This window comes from Cervus elaphus, chromosome 23 (genome assembly GCF_910594005.1).
Source record: "Cervus elaphus chromosome 23, mCerEla1.1, whole genome shotgun sequence".
Classification (NCBI taxonomy): domain Eukaryota; kingdom Metazoa; phylum Chordata; class Mammalia; order Artiodactyla; family Cervidae; genus Cervus; species Cervus elaphus.
The window spans coordinates 72215403-72238017 of record NC_057837.1 but is presented as its reverse complement, the minus strand read 5'-3'; the positions used below and the strand labels follow the sequence as shown (position 1 = coordinate 72238017).

General features: G+C 48.6%; 1 protein-coding gene across 4 annotated transcripts in view; it reads right to left on the bottom strand.

The window, feature by feature from the left end:
* Positions 1-22615, bottom strand: part of PKIG (cAMP-dependent protein kinase inhibitor gamma) — a 77484-nt gene that overhangs the window by 15557 nt on the left and 39312 nt on the right. For 3 of the 4 annotated variants that reach the window (XM_043883196.1, XM_043883198.1, XM_043883197.1), the window contains exon 2: positions 6836-6905. The gene's annotated coding sequence lies outside the window, so the exon portion shown is untranslated. Of the gene's footprint in view, positions 1-6835; positions 6906-16860; positions 17142-22615 lie in introns of those variants that run through there. The other variant, XM_043883195.1, reaches the window with a different exon arrangement.

Here is a 22615-nt window from a genome sequence, read left to right as displayed (position 1 = left end):
GAGGCGGAGTGTAATTTGTATCCTTGTAAATGAGCTGGTTGTCGTGACTTGCCTCTAACTAACAAGAGTACAAGTGAAGTGATGATGTGTGACTTCCAAGATGGGGTCAGAAAAAGTGTCACAGCTGCCATCTGGCTCTCTCTTGGGACACTTGTCTTAGGAGCTTTGAGCTGCGTGTAGGAAATCTGAGGCTGCCACGTTTTGGGGAAGCCCAAACCAGTCATATGGAAAGGTCCTGGGGTGGCCACGGAGGGAGATACAGCAGGCGGCCCCAAGCCGGCTCCTCAAGGCTCTGACACCAGCCACCACCTGCAACTGCCTGGGAGGTTCAAGCCAGAAGTGTCCAGCTGGGCGGCTCCCAAATTCCTGACCCACAGGAAAGAGCATGGAAGCTAACACGTCACTGCCGTCGTTTTAAACCACTGAATACTGGCAGTGGAGTGTTACGTGGCAGTGAATAAACAGGGTGAGTTCTAACGTGACTTCCAGCTAGGGGTCCCTCTACAGTACCTCTAAAAGTCTACAGAAAACATGCCCCAAAGCCATGGTGGAGAATGAAAAGAAGCAAGATATAATCTCTACAATATGAATTCATTCATCTATTCATGTAACAAAATATTACTGATCACTCAGTGTGTACCAGGCTTGGGACCAGGTGCCACAGATACAAAAGCAGTGAGACACCAGGGGCCCTGGAGGGACAGTCAAGGTCTACTTAGGGAGGTTAACTCAAACACCATAATTCTTAACCAGGGATGAGGGGCAGGGGTGCACATACCAGAATTCCAAAATCACTGGTGAACCACAGCTTCAAACTATCCCTTCTGCCTCCCCTGGGGAATCTGACAGTGATCCAGAGGCGGATGCAGTGTGTGTGTTGTCGCTGATGACCACTGCCCACATCAGCCTCTGTTCCTGATGGAAGGTGTCATGGCCCACACACGTGATGAGAGAGGAGAACTTTAGGGACTGATTCTGTATGGGAATCTTTTAAAACTTTAAGAAAAAAAAAAAAACTTTAAGAATCTTTGAAAAGCTTGCTTGCTAGGAGCTGTAACAATAAGATGTACAAGGCAGAGTGGGCTCAGAAACCAGCCACTTATACACAGTCACTAACTTTAAAGAAATAACCCCCTCCACTCCTTTATACTTACTGCTCACTGGGCACCCAGGATTCAGCAAGGAATAGAACAGTCTGTGCCCTCAGGAAGCTCACGCTCTGTTGGAGTGACTCATACTCACGAGCAAACAGAACAACCATCAGGGGCAACAGTGCCTCAGAGAAAACTGCAAGAGGGCAAGGGGCAGGGGTTCTCTCAGAGCAGACGGGGAGCCCCTCTGGGGGAGGGACATGGGTGCAGAGCCTTGGGGGGGATACCCAGGTAAGTGTGCCAGGCAGAGGGAACAGCGTGCAAGAGGTGGGGCCCCCCTGGTGTCCAGCAAGAGGACAAGGAGGCCGCGGGGCTGGTGCGCAGCGAGTGGGGGAGAGAAAAGGCTGAGGGTGGCTGGGGCCTTGCAGGGCCTTGGAGGATAAGAGCTGACCTGGAGTTTTGCTCCGATTTTGACTTCACCCTTTCAGGGCCATTCCCAGACGAATGCTTTAATGCTCCCTTCCATGCCAGTTCTCAGGGTCCCCTCCCCACACCCCCACACCCCAAGTGGACGGGAAGTTAGGCCTGAGGGCGTCTCATCACACACCCCTCACAGGCACAGACACTATTGACCCAAAAGCAGGGCCAGCTGGGGTGGCGGAGGGCCTCCGGTCTTCAGCTAAAGGAGAGACAAGGTTCTCATTCCATTCCTCCTGTCTCTGGAGAGAAGCAGAGCTCAGAATCCACACAGCACAACACTGGAGAGGACCGAGGCAACAAGAGAACCTGGCAGAGTCACATGTCTCCAAGCCAGGGACCGTCCGACCTGAGTAGCTGCTACTGCTGCTGCTAAGTCGCTTTAGTCGTGTCTGACTCTGTGTGACCCCATAGACGGCAGCCTGCCAGGCTCCCCCATCCCTGGGATTCTCCAGGCAAGAACACTGGAGTGGGTTGCCATTTCCTTCTCCAATGACCTGAGCAGAGACATAGGAAAAGACCCTGATGCTGGGCAAGATTGAGGGCAGGAGGAGAAGGGGGCCACAGAGGATGAGATGGTTGGATGGCATCACTGACTCGATGGACATGAGTTTGAGCAAGCTCCAGACAGGGAAGCCTGGCGTGAAGCAGTCCATGGGGCTGCACAGAGTCAGACACAACAGTGACTCAACAACATCAGGTTCTCCTGTGCCTTTGGCCCAGAGTCTGCACAAGATTCCAGTCCCTCGGTTCAGTACCCCAGCCCTCAGCCCCCTACCTCCAGGCATAGGGTCTTCAGGGGACGGCCAGCCCCCAGGGCCCAGTGACCCCTTCCCTGACCCAGCAGAAGATAAGGGCTTCCTGCTTTGCTGTCCCAGGTGTCCCATATCTGCCCATATGTGCCCACCTGTCCCATATCTGCCTTCCCCACTGGCTTCAGGAGGACAGGCATCCCTTCTGGTCACTATCCCCGCCACATAGCACAGTGTGTGACGCATGGAAGATGCTCAGTAAATGCATCCATAAGAACGCGCTAATGAACAAACAAAATAAGCAATGAACATGTGCACTCTCAAGCCAGTGATGAAAACAACCACCCGAGCCCTGGTCCCTGACCCAACAAATAACAAAGGGAATAATAAACTAAAAATGGTACTATTTACAGGGTATACGTGCTATGCGTCGGGTATGGTCAAGAAGTGCTTCTCGGTAGCCCTGTACAATTAGACCCCTTTTACACACGGCGAGGATGTATGGGAACCCACCCCGCCCTGCACGCCCAGGTGCCTGGCTCCTAGGCCCAAGGCCTCAAAGGTGGTGGCTCCCTTTGGCTCGGGGAAGCAGAGGACAGGTGAGTTGAAAGGGGCTGAAACAGCAGGAAGGACTGAGGTTCCTGGAGAAGGAGAAGGAGGTTCCCCTTGGTCTTCCTTGAGACCTTCTTTCCACCTAGTCACCTGACCTTCGAGGGCTCTGCTCCAGCTCTGAGAATCACAGGATGCTCCTTCTCTCCTTGAGGGACCCCTTCAACACCTACAGAGTATGCACTCTTCCCAGCACTGGGACTGAAGCTACCTTGGGAGGCCCTGCGTTACTGAACCCTCACAATGGACAGCCCATGGCTCGGAGAAGTCGTATGAGTCCCCTGAGGTCCTCCGACCACTTACTGACCGAATCAGGCCTTGAACCTGGGTTTCCTCCACCCCGATTCCGAGCGCCTTCTCTAGGATGGTGCATTCTGGGGATGGCTCTGTATCGAGGGGGTGGACACGGCATCTGTCTCATCCTTAACAGAGGACTGTTCTGTCACCAGACTCCCTGCCCCTCTGGCTGGTCTCAGCGCAAATGACCCCGGCCCCCTGGGCCCAGGAAGGCCAGGCGCTGTACTGACCGGGATGAGGAGTGTGCGGAGGGACTGACCGAGCGCCCACACTGTGCCCACAGCACAGCACCCAGGAAATGCTTTCGGAAGGAACGAGTGAGGCAGGAGAGACACACAGTGGATCCACCAACCTGAAAGAGTCCAAGAGAGCGTGTGTGGTACGCACGCAACCTCCACGCGCCTGACGAGGTCCTGCCCTGAATCTCAGAGTGATGGGCAACAAGTGTAGGGCCCCTTCATTTAGACAGCTAGAGCCAGGCAGAGAGAGAAAGCGAGCCGGGGACTCCGGCGACAGGAAAGAGATCCCATGGCCGAACCGCCGCTGGTTCTGACGCCACTGGAGACCATCATCGTCTTACAGCTGCTCGCTGAGAAAAGCCCACTCGACAGGTGATGCTGAGAAGTGGAAAGGACTCAGAGAAACTTGTCTCTTGTCAGTCCTAAATTTGAGCATATCAAAGATAAGCTCGTAGCTTCTTTAGCTAATAAAACCATTTATAAAATACATTAGAGTCAAATTTCATTTGTCTAATTATTCCTCAGGGAATGACTCACTCCAGATCACCAAGATTCCCACACTGTTACTCTTTTAAGCATCAGAACCTTCTGTGGAGACAGAAAGCAGACTGGTGGTTGCCTGGGACTGGGGAGGCTGGGGGGCTTGGGAGGGTGATGAGTTCAGAATGTGGGGTTTCTTCTGGGGGGAATGAAAAGGTTCTAAAATGATCACGGTGACAGATATGCAACTCTGAAATATACTGTAGGCCAATGAATTGTATATACTTTAAATGGGTGAACTGTGTGGCATGTTAATTATCTCAGTAAAGTTGTACCAAAAAAAAAAAAAACCTGTATCTGAATTAAAATGGAGAGAGACTCTTCTCAGGCACTGCACTAATGCATTAGCGTATTACCCACTAACCTTTTCTTAATGATTTAAGATCAGTGCTGTGTGCATAGTTTTTAGTATCTTGTATAACGTGGCAATCTTCTCAGTATTATAAGATACAGAGTGATTTGACCTACTCTGCAGAATGCACTGTTTTTTTCTAAAATCGGTGAATTTACTCTCACCATAAGGCTTGGTGGTTAACCTCATGTACTTGGGTCATGTACCACTTACTGACTGTGTGACCCCTGGTGAATTACAAGATTTTTCTGTGTTTCAGTTTCTCCACACGTAAAATAAGAGCTTCAACCTACATGGGAAGTTGTGATGATCAAATAAGATAGGGTGTACAAAGCACTGGATGCTGTTCCTGGTGGTGGTAAACCAGACTGAAATTCAGCTATCCATCAACACTGTTCCCACTGGCTGGCTTCCCCGGTGCCTCAGCAGTAAAGAACTTGCCTGCAGATTCATCTGCGTCCAGGGGCTTCCCAGTGGCACTGAGCCAGAACAGGATACAAGCCTGGTGGCTCAGGAAGGAGATGCAGGAGACTCAGGTTCGATCCCTAGGTTGGGAAGTTCCCCTGGAGGAGGAAATGGCAACCCACTCCAGTATTCTTGCCTGGAAAATCCCATGGACAGAAGAGCCTGGCGGGCTCCAGTCCACGGGGCCGCAAAGAGTTGGACACGCCTGAGCATACAGAAAGAGCACTGTTCCCACTGCTGTAACGCCCCTCTGAGCCATAGACTCAGAAACCAGAAAACCCCCAAAGTGTGCTCAGTGAGATGAAGCAGGGGCTGGGGTGCAATTTTGTGATTAGACTTTGGGACATGCCATCAGATGGCTGTAAGCTCCAGCGATATTAGCTAGTTTGTCCCAGTTCACCCCTAAACAGAAAAACCTAGATGAGGTCGCCCAAGATATCCTGGCATAAGGAATGCTGGTGCCTAAGGAGACCCAGGACCCCGAAACACTTGGGGCTCTCTCTTGACCATGTGTGCGTGCTCAGTCGCTAAGTCGTATCCGACTCTTTGCAACCCCAGGCACTGGAGCCCGCCAGGCTCCTCTGTCCATGGGATTTCCCGGGCAAGAATGCTGGAGTGGATTGCCACTTCCTTCTCCAGGGGATCTTCCCAAATCAGGGATTGAACCCACGTCTCCTGCATTAGCAGGTGGATTCTTTACCACTGAGCCACCAGGGAAGCCCCTCTCTAGACCACTGATTCTTAACATACAGAGGTCACAGACACATCTGAGAATCCGAAGAAAGCTATAGATATTTAGCCTAGGAGAGTGTGTGTGTGTATATATACAAAACTGTACCCATGTTTACAGGAAAATCTTGAATCCCAGAAGAAGCCTGTTTAAATAGGTTGGCTCTAAACCTCACATAACCCTAGCATCCTCAAGGTTCAGTGGCTAGGTCCCAGTGCTCCCACAGCAACTGGAACAGAAGGCCCTCTGACCCTGGCCAGATAAACAGTCCTGGGAGCTGGCTGCCGCATCCGAGTCACTGCAAACATCTGCATCCAGGGGCTTCCCGGCGTCATCGAGTCAGAACAGGACACAAGCCTGGTGGCTTGGGAAGCTGCTACAGGGCAAGGCCCAAATGCCTTGCTGATAAGCAGCTGGGGAGTTTCAGACCCAGGGCAGCTGCCTGCCAGATAAGATCCTTTCTCTGCCAACAGAAGAGGAATCTTAGGAGTGGTGCTAGAGGCAGGCCAGGCCATGAGAGGGAAATCGAAGGAGCTGGAAATCCCCCAAACTCCCAGGACTACTAGGACTTGGACAGTGAAATAAAAAATGGAGATTCTGCCCAAATGCAAGAAGATGGAGCTGGAAAGGGGTAGAAAAGTTGGGGGCAAGGGAGGTGGGTGGGCCACGGATCAGAGGCTGTTAAAAAATGTTTAGATACCATAAAGATACGAACACTGACCCAAGCAGCCATACTTCCAGGCAGAGGATCTATGAACTGCATTCTTCTTCCAGCTGGAAGGGACCCGCACCATCTCTCCTCATCAGATCACTGGGCTGTACTTGCTTCTTTGGGCTTGGTTTTGCCTGCTTTTGCTTCTGTACCACAGTATTAAAATCCCCATCATGTGCCCTGGTCTTTATGAAAATACTTTTACAACAAACAACTGGTAGATGGGGAAGTTGGCATCGCACCCAGATTTGCTAATAACTCCTGCGTATGATTCCATCTGCTTAAGTAGATGGTTGAAGAAACCCATTCTCTTGTAAGCCACCGAGGTAAATTGTCTTTCTGATTCTCTATAGCATCAGAGAAACGGTGTAAATGGAATCATGACTGAAACTGCAGCGCAATTTTACGTAACTTCTGAAAAGGGCCATCCTGCCTTTCCCTCACGGGACACCGAGTCCTCTCTGATTTCATTTGGAAGCGATTCCTTTTCCTTCTTCAAACGGAAGTAAAAGTATTCAGGCAAACACTCGTGATGCTACAGCAGAGTGGTACGAACAATGGGACTACCCACCTGGTTTAGTTTCTTTTTCCTGCTCGCATCTCTTCAGATTTTCCACTGTTGACTAATCAATGTGGAAATTCTAAGGAACCAGAAGAAAAACAAAAATTAGAGCCAGACATCCCCTAGGGCTGTAAACTGAAGCAATCTTTTACGAATACAAGTTAACAATATCTATCAGTCTATTAACTGTGTACATCCTTTGGCTCACTCAAACCTCTGAAAATTTATCCTATAAATAGGTTCACATAAGTTTAAAAAAAAAATGTCCAGTAAAACATATTGTGTAAAAGTAAAAAAAAAAAAAAAAGAGGAAACAAGTTCCTAGGAAAAAGAGTTAAATTATGATATCAACGCAGGGAGGAACTATACAGCCACTACAAACAGCAGGGGAGATTTTGTTGTACTGACATGGGAAAATGTACATACTCTGGTGTTTAAAAAAGTGTAAAATTGTATATACTACTATCTGTTTAGTTAAAAATGAACATGACTGTTTATCCTTAGAAAAAAAGTACAGCATTTGTGTATATACACACTTTTGTATCTATATTAGAAAAAGGCAAACAGCAAACCAAAAACAGCAGCTCCCCCTGGGACTCAGAAACCGAGGGGAGAGGAATGAAAGGCTTTCAATTTTTACATGAACTGTTTCTGTTGCAGCTGAAAACTTTCATTAGAGGCACATACATCTTTCATAGTCATTATACATGCTATTTAAATGCTAAAGTATCAAGAGTAAGGGCAAAAGACATTTTTGGACAAAGACTAAGCAAGTTTACCATTGACAGACTCCAAAACATTCTCCAGTAGAAGAGAAAATGAACACAGAGTATCAGTGTGATTTTAGGATCAACAGTGAGCAAAAGCAGTAAGAATATGGGTACATTTAAATAAGTACTGACTGAGTGAAACAAAGCTAAACGAGGAGATAAAAACAAACTTGACAGTATTTGACAATGATAACATGTAAGATGGAACTGAAATCAGAAATAAATATTCCAAGGTCCTTGATTATTCAGGACAAAGAAATGCTATTTTATTTTAGATAACTCATCCATGATGTATACTGAAATTTTAAAAACAACAAAATATAGAAATAGAACGCATGAGTCCAAACCAGTTAGTATGCTCCTGGGTAGAAAAGTCTAGTTATCCCAAAATGCCATCCTTACCAAATTACTATATAATCTTAATTAAATTCCAATAAGAATACCAATAGGTTTCTTGGATGGGGGAATGAAAAAAATTACTTTAAAGTTCATATGGAATCAGTTCAGTTCAGTTCAGTTGCTCAGTCGTATCCAACTCTTTGCGACCCCATGAATCGCAGCACGCCAGGCCTCCCTGTCCATCACCAACTCCCGAAGTCTACCCAAACCCATGTACATTGAGTCGGTGATGTCATCCAGCCATCTCATCCTCTGTCGTCCCCTTCTCCTCCTGCACCCAATCCTTCCCAGCATTAGGGTTTTTTCCAATGAGTCAACTCCTCGCATGAGGTGACCAAATTAAGTATTCAAGAAAATTAGCCAAGGACTAAAGAAAATTATAAAAGGTAAACAGAGGATTTGTCTTAAAATTTTAAAAAGTTACTATAAAGACATAATAATAAAAAGATACAGAATTAACACAAGAATAGACAAATAGGTTGTGGGCTAGAATACCAAGTTCAGAAACACACCATAAAGGAACTTATTAATGACAAAGATGGGTTTAAATACAAAACAGAAAAGATGGTATATTTAATAAATGCTGCTGGCCTATCTAGAACAAAGTCTGATCATTACTCCTCACTATGCACAAACATAAATTCCAAAGGGATTAAAGGTTCAGGATTAAATTAATGAAAGCCATATAAGTATTAGAAGAACATTTATTAAAATATTTATGTAACTTTGAGGTGGGGAAATTATTCCTAAACAAGGCAAGAAATTCAGGTACTATGAAGAGCAATACGGAAACAAATTAATAAATAATAGATTAGGAAAAATATTTGCAACACATATGGGATCTTTAATACATAAACACATTAAGAGCTCCTACATGTGCCTGAGAAAAGGCAAACAATTCATAGGAAAATGGGCAAAGGAAATTCACAGATGAGGAAAGTGAAAAGATCACTTAACATGCAACAATGCTCAATCTCACTAAAGAATATACAAAAGTAAGATGCCATTTCCCCATCAGCTTGGTCACAAATAAAACAAGAGAGATGGAGGGAGAGATGGACAGAAGAGAGAGTTCCTAATGCTGGTAAAGACTTAGGGAAATGGAAGTGCTCACATGTGGCTGGGGAGAACGTAAACTATTAGAACTCTTTGTAAAGTAGGATTATATTATCAACCAAGATATCAAGTATGAATACCTTTTAACCCAGCAATACTATTTTTGAAAATATAATCTATAAAAGTAAAAGCACCAGTGAAGAAAGATATGTACATGAAGATATTTAATGCAACAAGATTTTTAATAAGAAAAAATGGTAGTAACTCGAGTATCTGCCAAAGGAGAACTGGTTGAATATATTGTGGTACCTCTAGATCTATAGCCCTGAAGTTATTTAAGCGTGAACTGGATTTGTACCTACACAGGATGCATTATTTAGTGGGAAAAATAAACTGTAAAATAACAAAGTACAATCCCACTTCTGACAAAACACAATAACCACATACATATACAAAATATCCATCTACACGGGAGCTCGGAGAAAGGTATGGAAGGATGTACACCAAACTAACTACCCTGGTTATCTCAGAAGGATGGAAATGGGGAGCAGGAGGAGAGGAGAGATTATAAACTTTCTCTGTATACATCTTCAAATTGTTCAGTTAGTTACAATAAGCACATGCATCTCCAGGGGAAATCAATGAAGAAAGCAAAAACAACAACAAAGAAATAACCACACGAGCGCAGAGCCATACAGCACAGCGAACTATGTCACACGCCACCCGTTCATCTTTACATGGCACAGTTAACTGTACTTCCTCTCACTTTTGTTTTTTTGGCCAAATAGAACCGGTCTTCCAACCTATCATTTTAACAGCTGGAAGACAATTTATCTAAAAAACATTTTTTGGGGGCCATGCTCTGAGGCATGTCGTCTCTTAGTTCCTTGATCAAGGATCAAACCCGCGCCCTGGGCATTGGAAGCGCCCAGTTTTTACCACTGGACAGCAGGGGAATCCCCTGGAAGACATTTTTAAAAGCTTCATGAGATGGGGAAAAGGTGCACTTTTTCCCCTAAGCATTTATGTGTTTTATTTTACTTAAAAAAAAAAAAGCTCCCCTTTTAAAAATCCACTGCCCTGCTCAGGTGGTGTGTGGGCTGGTTCCGCACCGTTGACTGTTTTCTGTGGCTCCCTGCCCCCAGTTACCTTCCTCCCCAAACCCAAATAAATGCACTCCCGGGCGCCTGTGTCTGCCGGGAACCAGGGCCCAGTAAACCGCAGCGGCTGTGCTCACAAGGCTGTCGTGGCCTCCAAGCAGATTCTCTGGCTTCGATATCAAATGGGTCCCGGAATCCAGAGAAGTGAAATGGATTGTTCTGTGACCCATTCTGACGGAAGCAGAAAGGAAGGAGATGGTTTATTCCAATGGATGAAGTGAAAGAGGAAAGAAGAACAGCACTCACAAGCAGCTCTGGAGGGCGAGCCCCCTATGTGGACTCTGCCGCTTCCGGGTTACCTGGAAGGGTCCAGTCTGCCTTTTCCTGGTGCCGGGCTTTGCTTTTAGCTTAATTTTATTTCATTTCACTAATAAGAAATCTTTCACTGAAATAATAATGATACCGCATGTGTCTATAAGACTTCGTACTTTACAAAGCACTTTAAAATACTTTATCTTTTTCGATCTTCACAATGACCTGGGATCAGATCAGCATCATCCTCCTTTGGAGATGAAAATGAGGCCCAGAGAAGTTAAGGATCTTTTAAGGTCACACAGCATGTTGGTGACAGAATGGCAACACAAACTCTGTTCTCCAAACCCAAGTCCAGTCGGGAGCTCACATTTGAAATCAGAGAGAAAGGGAACTAACAGGCAAGCCAATGAATGAAAACACTGGCTCTTGGGAATACCAGACTTTTCCTGCCCCTTTTGAAAAAATTAGAGACCAAGAGGACTATTCTATGCCACCTCAGGGATAAATTTTGCTCATATACTGGAATGCAGCTGCTGAAGAAGAGAAGGAAAATCCTTCCTGGGTCCCGTCCGCGTTGCCTCCATCTTCTCTCTTGCCTTCCCCTCTAGGCTTTAGCCCCACCGGCCTCCTTTCAGTTTCCCCAACATTCCTGCCTCCGCCCTTTCACCGGTGTTCCCCTCTCTATCTGGAACAGTCTTTCCCAGAACGCAGCACCCTTGCGCCCCAGCCCCCTGCTCCCGCCTTAGCTCTCAGCATAACCGACTCCTCATCTGGGTTCAAACACCACCTCTCGCGGCAGACCTGCCCTGACCACACACTCCTCCGCACCCCTCACTCGTCCTGGGTGTTTCACAACACCACTATCAGTCCTGGACGCTACAGGTGAGGAGGGGTCATGGCTGTTCTGTGCAGCACTCTCCAACTACCAACTCGCCCAGTGCCTAGCGGATATTAGGTGCTCAATAAATACTGGCTGGATACGTGAAAGAGTTCCTGAAATGAATCGAACGCTCGGCTTAAATGCTGCTCTGTCAGGCTTCCATAGCACTAGCCCTCTCTTGGGGCACGTGATCACACATGTTAAGAGTTTTTCTTCCTATCAGGCTGGGAGCTACTTACAAGTCTCACTTACCCTGGTATTGCCGCCAGCACCTTGCCCCTAATGCTGAAAACACAAGGGTTCTTAATGATGGGTGCATTCACACATCCATACAGGAAAATACGAAGGAAAGCTGGGGTCCTTAACCGACGGCAGACCTGGTTTCTCCCCCCGCCAAGGGGAGAGCAACAGAGAACCTGAGCACCTCTGAGATACACAAACAGGGACTCTGCCCGGGGAGAGAGTAAAATGAGCTCAACTCCCGATGCAGCGGGTGTGCGCCTAAGAAGGGGATGGGGGCAAAACCATGGATTGCGAATGGGAACTCACACAGGTGAAAACTTCCCAGTGGCTAACTGTAAATGTGGATCGGAGACCTAAAAGATTCATGCTCTTTGACCTCACCATGTCTTATTTAAAACTCAGAGAACTGAAATTACTGGGTGATGATTTCAGTATGTTTTTCTATACTGTCTAGCTTTTCCTTTCCATGGGGGTGGTTTAGTCGCAAAGTTGTGTCCCACTCTTGCAACCCCATGGACTGTACCTGCTGGGCCCCTCTGTGCATGGGATTTCCCAGGCAAGAATAATAGAGTGGGTTGCCATTTCCTTCTCCAGGGGATCTTCACAACCCAAGGATTGAACCCATGTCTCCTGCATTGTAGGAAGTCTCCTACGTTGCAGGCAGATTCTTTACCGGCTGAGCCACTAGATCTAGCTTATCCTTCCATGAAGGTATTCTAACTTTGTAATCCGGAAAAAAAAAAAAGCCATAATAAATGTTGTAAAAACAAACCAACAGAAAGCCTAGTGGTGATTTTAGACGACAGAATCACCCATCCCGAGGATTCCGTGTCCTCTAAGTTGGGGCCGTTGCATTTTCGTGACGAGTTCCTTTCTATCCTCTGAAACCCTGGGGGATAGGAAGGTGCTGGGGGTGAAGGCTTCACCAGGAGCAGCTCTCATTTCTCCTTAAGGCAAGGGGTGGCACAGCTCTGGGCGTCAGGAAGTGGAGGGGAGCGTGGGGGTAATCAACCCAGCTCAGGACCAGGACCTCCTCCACCTGCTGCTGATCCGCCATAATTATTCACTCATCTGCCTGTCCTCACGATGCTCTGAGAACTGCACCAGACTGTCTCCGCATCAGCCTGTTCCTTGAGCCTCGAGCTCAGGGCCCACCAGCCCTCAGCACGGTTCCCTGACTGGCAGGGCCCACAGCCATACAGTACTAAACAAAATAACAGACCCAGGTCCCCGGGACATAGTAAGAATGCATTAGCAACCAAATGCTTCATTATTCGAGTGCCCTGAAGGTCCATTATCCAGTTCGGAAGAGCCAAGTTGAAGGACAGCAATTTCTTGGAAGATGAGAGACTACATTTACAGTTAGGAGATGCTGGCCTCCTCCGGTCAGAGCGGATGCGTTTATTATCATCGGCAATTCAGAATCACTTAGCGCGGCAGCTGAGTGCAACTCCCAAAGAAACCATTCTTTGAAGGGGCAGTACTTAAAAGTTTTCATGAGGCATTTCTGAAAGATTTCCAGGAGGTAGTGAGCTCAGCCTTGGGTCCTGATTGATGACTTGTTTCCGAGAACCTTAGACTTTCCACGTCTGTCTCCACTTAGGAATCACTCCTGGCCGCTCGTGAAAGCCTGGTGGAGTGGACTGGGGGAGTTCAGCTGCCCCTTATGCTCAGAAAGGAACGCCTGCCACCAGCTTTTCCCTTTGGTCGCTGGGTGGACCGGGGACCTCTGGTGTCAGGAAAAAGCACCCACTTCAGCTTCTGGCCTCAGCACTTCAGTGGGTGACAGGAAATGGTGCTGGGGCTCGGGTTAAAGAGCCAGCATGGCGGCCCCAGGGCCATCTTGGCGGGTGTGTGTGTGTGTGTGTGTGTGTGTGTGTGTGTGTGTGTGTGTGTGTGTGTGTGTGTGTGTGTGTGTGTGTGTGTGTGTGTGTGTGTGTGTGTGTGTGTGTGTGTGTGTGTGTGTGTGTGTGTGTGTGTGTGTGTGTGTGTGTGTGTGTGTGTGTGTGTGTGTGAAGACTGAGGAATTCAGAGATGACTTCCGGCTCTTCACACAAATGCCATCCTGGGACTGAGGGGCCAGGGGATGCCAGCTCACATCCTAGGATGTCAGCTAACATTCTCTTTCTGGAAACCATAAAGCGGCTAATCCTGAGCACATATTACTAAGTCAACTAAGCGTGTTGTGAGCTTTAAGCTGCTTTGTCCTCATGGCACCCCTGCCTGCCTGCTAAGTTGCTTCAGTTGTGTCCGACTCTCTGCGACCCCGTGGACTGTAGCCCGCCAGGCGCCTCTGTCCATGGGCTTCTCTAGGCAACAATACTGGCGTGGGTAGCCATTCCCTTCTCCAGGGGATCTTCCCTGGAGACCCAGGGATCGAACCCCCATCTCCTGCACTGCAGGCAAATTCTTCACTGCTGAGCCTCCAGGGAAGCCCCGGCACCCCCTGAGGTAGGTAAAATTGTGACCCCACATTTCTGAGAAAAGAAGGGGGGTGGGGAGGAATCTCTCCGAGATGGCTCAACCTCTCATGGAACCCTAGACTGTCTAAGATGACAGACAGGCACTGGGGACACCAGTCAGCCCGGGGGCCACAAATACAAGTGCCCACAGGGGCCAAGCGCCAGGCAGGAGCCTAGAGAGCACCAGACAGACCAGGCAAGCATTCACATTCAACAAAAATAAAACGCAAACCAGGTACCTTCCTTCCACGGTATCACCTCCTCCTCACCACCAGCCTAGGAGAGGGACGGACTTTTTAAGCAGCTCAAGTGTCGGGTCCCTGGGGGCTCGAGGTCCTGGGTGAGGTTGGGATGGTGCTCACACCCCGGGGCGGTGCCCTGGCGGCAACGGTCCACTTTCAAAGGGCTCAGCTGCTGGGAGGAGATACGCTGCAGCTCTCAGATCTGCCAAGGGGCTTCACGAGCCCTCCAATTCGCCACGATCTTAATCTAGTCAGTTCAGTTGCTCAGTCATGTCCAACTCTTTGCAACCACATGGACTGCAATATGGTCTTAACCCAAATAGTCTTAAATACTGCATCTTCCTAGGGTTAGGGTCTCTGATAGGCTCTTAAAGAGAAGAAAAACCCTTCAACTGCCAAGACCTGGAGCCTTGGAAACCCAAAGTCCAAGACCTGACAGCTTCTTTTGCTTTTCTTTGTACTTTGGCCCTGGCCAACCTTTCCCTGCAATGCCCACTGCAGCATCCTGGCCTGGAGGATCCCATGGACAGAGGAGCCTGGCGGGCTACGGTCCACGAGGTTGCAGAGAGTCAGACTGAAGCGACTGAGCAGGCACACTCATGCCCCGTTTCTCTGCAGCAGTGCGGACTGTGTCGAGGTGAAAGAGAGGGGAGGAAGGCAAACAGGAATTTCCCTCTCCTCTCCTCCCTCTCGCTGGCCAAGCTAGCGAGTGGGACAGCGGGCCTGAAGTTGAAATCGAGTATGATGTGTCTCTTCTGTACCTATATCCCAAGTTCTCTACCAGGCAACGAGGAGACGAGGCCTGCGGTCCAGCGGAAGCAGTGAAGGGATGGCACGCCAGCACAGCTCAGGTGCGACTCCCTGACGGTCGAGAGGTTAGGATTCGGTCTCACAGCTCGGGTAAACCCAGGAAGGAGGTCAGGAAAACACGGGAACACACAGTGGAGAGTGACCCTGTCGGTGGAGTTGGGGAATACTGACACCGACCGCCTGGCGTTCTGTGAAAGGGTGAGCGTAACAGAGCCTGGCTCTCACCAGGCGCTCAGTACTCACTGTTGCTTCTTTTTTCTCCTCGCTCCCCGGTATACACGCACATACACTGAGGATTTCTCCTTCCAGAGCACAAACTCTGGCAGAATTTAAACTCAGCAAGTAACCACAGTGCCTATTTGGTGTCCTCTTTTAGTTCTCCTACAGGCACCAGTTTTCACCCACTCCGGGATGCTGACAACCAAGGGCCCTTTGTTCCTCGAGCCCTAAGGGCTCTCCTCAAAGGGGAAAGGGCTTTGGTGGTTTCTTTCAGGCTAAATTTAGGAACAGAGCTGACCCTTGAGCAGCACAGGGGTGAGGGGCACCGATCCTCTGGGCAGTTGAAAACCCAAGTGTGACTTTACAGTCGGCCCTCTGTATCCACGTGTCCGCAGCATCCTGGGCCTGCATCCGTGGATTCAACCAACAGCAGCTCCTGGTTCTGTAGCGCGTTACTTATGGGAAAACATCCGCAGGACAGCGGACCCTCATGGTTTAAAGGCAGGTTGTTCAGATGGAGTGCTCATCTGGTTTCGCCCCTCATTTAGGTACAAACAAGGGAACTGAGGTCCAGAGGATAAAACACCTGCCCAGGGCCCCACAGTTTCCTTGGGTGGCCATTCTGTTATATAGTGGCTCTTGCTTTTTTTTTTTTCTTTTTTAAAGCTGGAGGCTTTCTTCTTTAACTGTGATTTTTCAACCATTTTTACCTGCGAGGAGGGTGAGCGGAGCACACACAGCACCTGCAAGCTTTGTATCTTCAGCCACCTGAGAACCCTCGGCTCAGCCCCCGCAGGTACGGCTGCCCCCCCCACCCCCCGAGTGCCTCCCTCGGTTTAAAATCCTGAGGACAGGACCCAGCAGAGAAAATGCCCAAGGGCTTACACAGTCGTGTTTATTTTCTAGGAATAAGCAGCACTTTTTTTTTTTTTTTTTTTTAAGGAAGCAATTAAAAGCTCAGAAAGCCAAAGGTAAAGATTTCTGTCTTGGAGTTTCCTGGGCAGTTCCTGCAGCACTGGGCAGAAGTGATGAGGTAACATCATGAAATCTAACCGTCTCTGATTCTTAAACTGAAAATACCCCCTGTTACCTCTGAGAGCGGCAGATTACGGAGAATTCTCATCGGCAGAGACATTTCTCTCTAGAAATATTTAAGATATTTGGGGGTCCCACCTTGGTCAGCGGAAAAATAAATTAAGAAAAGCTTCCCCAAACACCAGTTTCTAAGGGAGGATTTCTTTCCTCATCTATATTTGGGGCAAGGAGCTGCTTTTAAAGCCTGAGCGACTCTGCCCAAGTTCTTTGGGAAACAAAGTAAGACAGCGTTTGACTGGAGCCCTGTCTGTGAGCCTTGAAGTTCAGACTCTAGCCCTAGGCGGTTTCAGACAAAGCCATGGTTTTCAGAGCAATAATATATCATAATATAAAAATAGACACTTGGTGACCAACGGGCTGGAAAGCAAACTCTCCGGAGAGCCCTGCCTCCCAGCCTGCTTCTCCCTGGGGGTGGGGGCGGCAGAGAAGAAAGTCCTACTTACGAGAGCAGAGAGTTCCTTCCAAGTCCAGCAGTTCTCGGTCAGAAGGGAAGGTCGAATTTAAGGAGCCAGCATTCAGGATGCCTCCCTTCGGAGGGTAAGCAAGACTAGCAGGGCAGGCCAGCAGGGGCAGGCGGGCTCTCTCGTGCCCCTCTCTCTCTCTCTCTCCCTCTCTCTCTCCCTCTCTCCTAAATGAAATGCACTTCGAGGTTTTAGTGGGTGTTTCCCACGTCTCAGGCCAAGTAAGTCCCCATTTGTTGTAACCCAATGCTCGGCCTGATGATGTCAACCACTCAGCTCCCTGGTTCAGTTTCCACCTCTCTGTCCACAGGAGAGATCAGTTTCCTCCGGACAATGAGCCGCGGGGGCTGAACTGCATCCCGGGCTGGCACGTTTGCTAACATCCTTCCTTCCATTTTCAGCCTCAGTGACAAAAGGCTTCCTATTCGCTCCCTGGGCCAGGGCTCCCGGCGTGAATCCCTTTGCCTCTTGGTCACTGCTGACCCTGGGCTGATCCAGGGTGCTGTGCCATGGTCCAGTTCACTTCTTGGGTGTATGATAACGCTAGTTAGGGTGGGGAGCCGCACACCCCCACCCCCACCGCGTACCGTCCCCATCTTTTTTCTTCCTGCTCAATTTTCCAAGCTGTGGAATTTCTCCAGAAAGTTTCCTAGGTGCGTGCTGGACAGAGGGCTCAAGTCTGTCCTTTTCTTCAAAGATGGCACGTGTCCACACCGGAGGCTTAGAACAGGCACTGGGCTGTTGCCTGGGAACTGGGCTCTGGTCCCCAACACGCTCCTAACTGAACGAATGACCCCACACATGTCACCTCTCTCTTTGGACCTCAGTTTTCTCATCAATAAAATGAGAGTTTTGGTATCTTCCACTTCTAGAATTCAGTAACGGATGAGCTTAATTAACAAATTCACCATAAGGAACTTTACTACAAAGAGGCTGATCACAGGCTTGAGGGAGGGAGGAACCCTGGAGGGGTCAGAGGCTACTGCTCAAGATGCCTGGTTCAGCTCAGGCCCCTTCAACCCCCTTTCTGGTGGAGCTGAACAGTTTCTCTGGGAGAAAACCCCCAAGAATTCACTGAACAAGTCCTGGGGGACATGGAAAGAGGCAGCATAAACTATGAGATAAGATAGAGCAGCAAGAGAATTTAACTGTCCTAAGGGACTAACATGAAACAGTCGTGGTTACGAGAGATAATAAGTAATCTCCTGCGTCTGAAGAGTGCTTGATAAGAAAGACAAATAAAGCCTCTGTGCTTTGATGTACAGTGGGAAGCAATGTGACATGTATAGCGATTATGAGCATCAATTTTGGAGCCAGGGACGCAGCTGCTCTGACTCCTGTGTGACTTAACTTCTCTGAACCTTTCTTTTTTTAATTGCCAAATGGGATATGAGGGCCACCATTTTGAGGACACTAAGAATGAAATAATAAATGAAAGGGACCTGAAGGTATTTGGCCACATGAGTGACGACAGATGGTGGCTCTCACTTGCTGTACACGATTCTCCTTTGAGGACTTCTCTGGGTGTCCAGCGGTTAAGATCTGCCCGCCGATGCAGGGAACACAGGTTTGATCCCTGGTCTGGGAAAATCCCATATGTCTAGGGGCAACTAAGCCCATGTGCCATAACCACTGAAGCTACACTCTAGGGCCCATGCTCCACAAGAGAAGCCACTACAATAAGAAGTCTGTGCACCACGACGAAGAGCAGTCGTCGCTAGAGAAAGACCAGACACAGCAACGAAGACCCAGCACGGCCAGAAATAATGAAAGAAAAAAATTAAAAAAAATCTTGACTCTCACTTGAGGAGAATTAGGTCATTGCTAATCTCCTTTTCCTGGATAGGAAAATGAAACAGAGAGAAGTTAAGAGATGTGCCTAAGGGCACACGGCTGAAGAGGAGAGGACCAGACTTGGAAATGGAGTCTTTGAACTCCTCCTGAGGTCAGCACACAAGCCACGCAACAGCCAGTGCTCCTTCCCAAAACGGCTACTCCGCCGAGCCGGGCCCTCAGTTCTAAATGGGATCATCCCCACTTTGGGAAACAGGTGAAGCTTCTTCAAACCAGTGGGGAAGCAGTGGGAGGGAGAGTCTTCCTGGGTTCAACCAGGCCTGGGACGGGGAAAGGTCGTCAGGCTGTTGGCTGACAGGAAACACTTGGGCAGCTAGGTAAGAGGGGTGCTTACCTGCTTTTCTACCAAAATACTGTGTGGCCTGAGGCACGTCTGGGCTTCAGGGGCTCCTCCCCTCAAAGACGCAGACCTGATTTGCCTTAAAGCCATTTGGGACTTAGGCCCTGTTGGGAAAGAAGCTATTTATAGGTGGGAGGAAGGCTGTGGCAGTGTGTGACTGAACAAGAATTTTAATGAGTGCTCAGAAAACTCTGGTGTTAATCAGAAAAGGCTCCAGCAAACAGAGTGTATGTTAGGAGGGAGTGTGCCGCTCCGCAGGCTTGCCCACAGGCTGGTGTGAGACTGCGGGAGAATACAGGGGACGCCAGCCTGGTCACCCACAGAGAGCGGCGGTCCACAGATGGGAGAGGCCGCTCCCTTCTCGTCCCTGGACCTTCTGCCTGAGTAGGATCCTGCCTACTTTGGGCTTTGGCTTCCCAATGGAAAATGAGAATAATAACAGCTTTCCCCCTTCAAAGTTCTTGGGTGACTTATAGCACATAGTACAAGTTCAAAAACACTTGTAAAAATCAGCTGGCACATCCTAAAGACATCATTTTCTCAGTCTGACTCAGTGCCACCACCCTCTGCCCTGAGCACGACGTGACAATGAATAAGGTCAAGAATGTCGGGAAGCCAGAGGGGAGGACTGGTGCTTGTCTAGAAAGTCAGGATGAGTAAGGAACAAAGCCTCTGACGTTCTCGCAGACACACTCTGCGTGCAGGGCCCGGAGGCGGGGTGGTGCTCGGCTGGGCCTTTATTCCAGACATCTGAGTGGGCGTCAGGAAGTGGGGCCAGATCCTGACAGGTCAGCCTACTGACATCACCCTCGGCGCGCTGAAGCACGGTTTGTCACTTGAACGAAAAATACTAGGAAGGCGCTCATTCATAAAAACAAAGATAGCGTTTTCCTTGACAACACGCATTCTGTCACACGAGCCCTGCGGACCGAATAACCGTCCATTTGTGACAGAAGCCAAGAAGAGAGAACTGTGATGACATCGGCACACGCAGTCTGTCCTCTACTGACCACGGCAGGGGACACGCTGCGTGGACCGGGGCCACGCGCCGAGCTGTAAAACCCCCGCTGGATGGCATCCTTACCTGAATCAGCAACAGGAAAGTTATTCACGGCCTCTCAACAGTTGTGGAAACCGATGCGTGCCGAGGTGGACTGGCCGGGCTGCCCAGAGGGCCCCCTGGAGTAAGAGATGGAGCCTGTGGTCCAAGCCGGGGCTGCCTGGGCCAGACCTGTCTCCTTGAGCCCCTTCCTCTGCTGCCTTCTAAATGCTCGCCTGGAGGAACTCGGTGGACTTCCCCAGCCAGCACCACTGGCCCCATTTGAGGATAAAGGAAACTGGCAGCTTCGGCGCCCAGGGCTGGCTTGCAGGGCCCAGAAGCCCCTTGGCCCCAAAGCTGCCTTTAATTCCCATCCCCTCACCCCTGGTCCTGAAGGGATTTCTCCCTGAATTTTCTAAGTACTTGATCTGTTTCTCTCTTAAGAGACTTATGCTTTTCTCCTTCGAGGCATATTTATATCTGGACAGAGCTTATTCTGCTATAGAATTTGAGCTTCTTAAGCAAAAGCTCTGTCCAGTTTATGAGCATTTTGTACATGTTATAAGACATTTATTAAAATAAGGAAATCCATAAATAACAAAAACTTGTACTGAATGTTTGTCATATATCAGATGACATTCTAACTGCTCTACATAAATTACCTCATTTAATCTCGACAAGGATCCTACGAGGCAGGTATATTTACTATCTCCACTTGACACAGGACAAAATTCCAGACACAGATCACCTGAGTAACTTGTTTAGATGTAACCGATGGATTCTGTTGAAAGGAGGATGTGAATGAACAAATTCTGGCCACCACTAACCACCCACCCTCTGGGCTTCCCAGGTGGCTCAGACAGTAAAGAATCCGCCTGCAATGCAGGAGACATGGGTTCGATCCCTGGGTCGAGAAGATCCCCGGGAGAAGGGAAAAGCAATCCACTCCAGTATTCTTGCCTGGAGAATCCCCATGGACAAAGAAGCCTGGCAAGCTATAGTCCACGGAGTCGCAGAGTTGGACAAGAGTAAGTAATTAAACACACACGCAAGCACCTACCCTCTAGTCCAAACACGTGTTGTTAAAATACAATTAACTTTTCACCCACTCAAAGGCCAGTTTCAGCTGTCATGCCGTTTCAAACGCACTTATTCCCTATGCCACACAGCTGTAAGTTCCCCTTTTTTCCAGATAAATACAATTGAGAAACATATGGCCTGAGATTTAATAAATCAAAGTAGATTTTGTTTACTTTCAAATTAGAATCATACTTGTTTATTGTAAAAAAGAAAATAAAAATAGGAAAGTAGAAAAGATCAGGAAAAAAGAAAAAAAGGAAGGTGACCCATCATTCTATCACTAGGAACAGCCTGTTAACCTCCTGGGGGCACCAACCCAGAAAGAACTGCACCATCACTCAAAACAGGGGCGCGGGCGGTTAACTCCCCAAAAGATATGCGGCCACCACACTGCCCCTCCCTACCTTTTCCAGCCTTCTTAAGGACCTGCTTCCCCCTAGCAAGAGATGGGTTTCAGATGGGAGCAGTTGCGGGAGAGGTGTGATCTCCAACTCCTGAGTTAAACAATCTTGGACGTGTTGACTTTTAGAGCTGAAAAGAGCATGTGGTCTCCTCACTTTTGAGATGGGGAATGCCAGGCCCCAGAAGGCAGGGGTATTTTCTGAGGTTGAGCAGTCTGGTGCTCTAACCATAGGAAGACCTTCTGTTGGCTTCAGGCGCGCTCTCTCTGACACTGCACTGTTGAACACGCATCTGATTGGCCCCACCCATTTGTTTGTTTTTTCTTTTTTTGTTTGTTTGTTTTTTTTAATACTTATTTATTCTCTTCATTTTTGGCTGCGCCAGGTCTTAGCTGTGGCGTGCAGGATTTTTGATCTTCCTCGCAACAAGTGGGATCTTTAGCTGTGGTATGTGAAATGTTAGTTGTGGTATGTGGGATCTAGTTCCCTGGCCAGGGATCAATCCTGGGCCCCCGGCTTTGAGAGCACAGTCTTAGCCACTGGACCACGAGGGAGGTTCCCCCACCCTCTTGTTTTGGTTAACTGCTACTTAGCCATCAGATCTGATTAAACGTCAGTTCCTTCTGGAGGTCTCCCTCTGAACCACGTGGGCTCCCCCACGCGTCGGTGTCTCCAGGCACCTTCTGCCTCTCTCTCCTAACTTGCTAACACAGGTTATTGTTAACACGTTACAGGTACTGTGGGCACCACAAGGTCAATGACATGTCTCCTTCATTCACTGGTACAGAACAGGAAACTCAACAAATATTTTCTAAACACACACACATATCCCGGATTGTCCAGGCTTATGTACGTACGTGAAAGTCACTCAGTCCTGTCCGACCCTTTGCAACCCCGTGGACTCTATACAGTCCATGGAACTCTCCAGGCCAGAATACTGGAGTGCGTAGCCTTTCCCTTCTCTAGGGGATCTTCCCAACCCAGGGATCGAACCCAGGACTCCCACATTACAGGTGGATTCTT